At 39.9% G+C, this 2,753-nt stretch overlaps 1 pseudogene; it reads left to right on the top strand.

Moving 5' to 3' along the window:
* The first annotated feature begins 1,278 nt into the window (after positions 1-1,278).
* On the top strand, positions 1,279-1,378 carry LOC127109105 (uncharacterized; annotated as a pseudogene).
* The last annotated feature ends 1,375 nt before the right edge of the window (positions 1,379-2,753 follow it).

The following is a 2,753-nucleotide window of genomic DNA, read 5'->3' on the forward strand; positions in this document are numbered from 1 at the left end:
AATTTTCCTATGTGACAGGGTATAGAAAAACTACCCGGATCCTTGAGTTTAGGAGGCATGTTTTGGATTATAGCGCTACATTCGGCAGGGAGTGTAACAGTTTCGCTATCCTCAAGTTTCCTCTTATTAGAAAGGATTTCTTTTAAGAATTTAGCATATGAGGGCATCTGCGTAATAGCTTCGGTGAACGGAATTGTAACGTTTAATTGTTTAAGGAGGTCAACAAATTTTCTAAATTGGCCCGCATCTTTGGTTTTAACAAGCCTTTGAGAGTAAGGGATAGGTGGTTTGTAAGGTGGTGGAGGTACATAAGGTTCCTTCTTTTCTAGGGTTTCCTTATTACTCTCTTCCTTTTCCTTAGGTTCACTTTCCTCAGTTGATTTCTTAGGGTTTTGGTTTTCTATCCTTGGATCAGACGGTCCTTCCACTTTCGTTCCACTTCTTAATATAATTGCATGAGCTTGGCTTCTCGGATTAGGTTGGGGCTGTCCAGGGAATGTACCAGTTGGGGCAGCAGTAGGTGCTTGTTGTTGAGCTACTTGAGATATTTGTGTTTCCAGCATTTTGTTATGGGTAGCCAAGGCATCTACTTTGCTTGCTAGTTGTTTAAGTTGTTCGCCAGTGTGTATGTTCTGGTTTAAGAAATCTTTATTGGTTTGTTGTTGGGAAGCTATAAAGTTTTCCATCATGATTTCCAAGTTGGATTTTCTAGGGGTATTATTGTTAGGCATGGATGGATTTGGTTTCTGATATCCCGGAGGTATAGATGGGGCTTGATTTGGAGACTGTCCAGGTGCGTATAAAGCATTATTACTCTTATATGAAAAGTTTGGATGGTTCTTCCAATTTGGGTTATAGGTATTCGAATAGGGGCTTCCTTGAGCATAGTTCACTTGCTCTGCTTGGATTCCAGTCAAGAGTTGACAGTCCGTAGGAGTGTGGCCTTGGATTCCACAGACCTCGCAATTCTGAGTTATAGCAACCACGGCGGCTGGAGGTGATACGTTTAAACTTTCAATTTTCTGGACCAAAGCATCCACTTTTGCATTAACGTGATCAAGGTTACTTATCTCGTACATGCCAGTTTTCGTTTGAGGTTTTTCCACCGTTGTTCGTTCGGTTCCCCACTGATAGTGGTTTTGGGCCATGCTCTCGATAAGCTGGTAGGCATCAGCATAAGGTTTGTTCATTAGTGCACCACCTGCAGCGGCGTCTATTGTTAACCTTGTGTTGTATAAGAGACCATTATAAAATGTGTGAATTACTAACCAGTCTTCCAAACCATGGTGTGGGCAAAGTCTCATCATGTCTTTGTATCTTTCCCATGCTTCGAAAAGAGACTCGTTGTCTTTCTGTTTAAATCCGTTTATCTGGGCTCTTAACATAGCTGTTTTGCTTGGCGGAAAATATCGGGCAAGAAAAACTTTCTTCAACTCGTTCCAGGTGGTGACTGAGTTGGAAGGGAGAGATTGAAGCCATCTTCTAGCGCTATCTCTTAATGAGAAAGGAAAAAGACGAAGTCGAATTGCCTCTGAAGTGACACCATTAGCTTTAACAGTATCGGCGTATTGGACAAATACGGATAAATGAAGGTTTGGATCTTCGGTAAGATTTCCAGAGAATTGGTTCTGTTGCACAGCCTGCAACAGCGAAGGTTTAAGTTCGAAGTTGTTTGCTTCGATTGCGGGCGGAGCAATACTTGAATGCGGCTCATCTTGCGATGGAGCGGCGTAATCTCTAAGAGCACGAGCTGGTTCTGCCATCTCGGTTAAAGAAGGAAGATCTTTGAGATCAGGAAAATCTATAGGAGGGAGATTGTTTGCAGCACGATATTCCCGAATTCGTCGTAAGACTCGGAGATATAGCTCGATATCGTTGATTCGTAAATAGAGCGGTTCGCCTTGTGAGCGAGTGCGTGGCATACAAATCAACGAAAGAAAGAATAGAAGAAAGAGAAACCTTAGTCTCTACAGCGTAACGGAAGAGTTACGATATCGATTAAATAAAAGTCCCCGGCAACGGCGCCAAAAACTTGATCGCTCGACTGTGTGAGTCGAGAATGGGATACAAACTGCAAGTGCACAGTTCTATCGCGTAGTTTTAAAAGATATCGATCCCACAGGGACTTATGAATCGATATACCGTTATCTAAGGTCACTACGTAAAGCTAAGGTGAAAAATGTTTGATTGTTTGGGGAAAAAAAACTAAAAGCTAAACTAAGATCTAGATTAAATATTAATAAAACGGATATCGGTATGTAGTTCGTCAAAACTAGGGAATCAAGTCTTTGTCGGTTTCTTGGTTTTAAAATAAATCGTTTCAGTTAACTTTATTGGTTAAAGGTTTTATCTCAAACTCTCGCTCTGTTGAATAAACCATGATTTTATATTAATGTAGCTGTCACTTATAATTAAGTCAAAAACCATATTTTGAAAGCAATAAAGTTGCAGAAACTCTTTTTAAGAAAACACTGACCGTTTTAAACACCCTTATCTCAAACTCTCGCTCTGTTGACTTAGGTTATACAATTAAATCCAAATGCTTAACTCTCGTCCTCACATTCAATCTTTAAAAATACTTTTTGGAAAAGGTCAGAATTTAATTAACTCTAAAACTTGCTCTCGCCCTGATCTAGAATTAATGCCTAACTTACACTGTCCAATTAAAACCTCAAACTCTCGCTCTATTGATTTTAACTTCTTTATGTCCTTTACTTTTGTAAAAAATCTTGTTATTAAACCTGTAAGTTGAG

Source organism: Lathyrus oleraceus, chromosome 7 (assembly GCF_024323335.1).
Source record: "Lathyrus oleraceus cultivar Zhongwan6 chromosome 7, CAAS_Psat_ZW6_1.0, whole genome shotgun sequence".
Taxonomy (NCBI): Eukaryota; Viridiplantae; Streptophyta; class Magnoliopsida; order Fabales; family Fabaceae; genus Lathyrus; species Lathyrus oleraceus.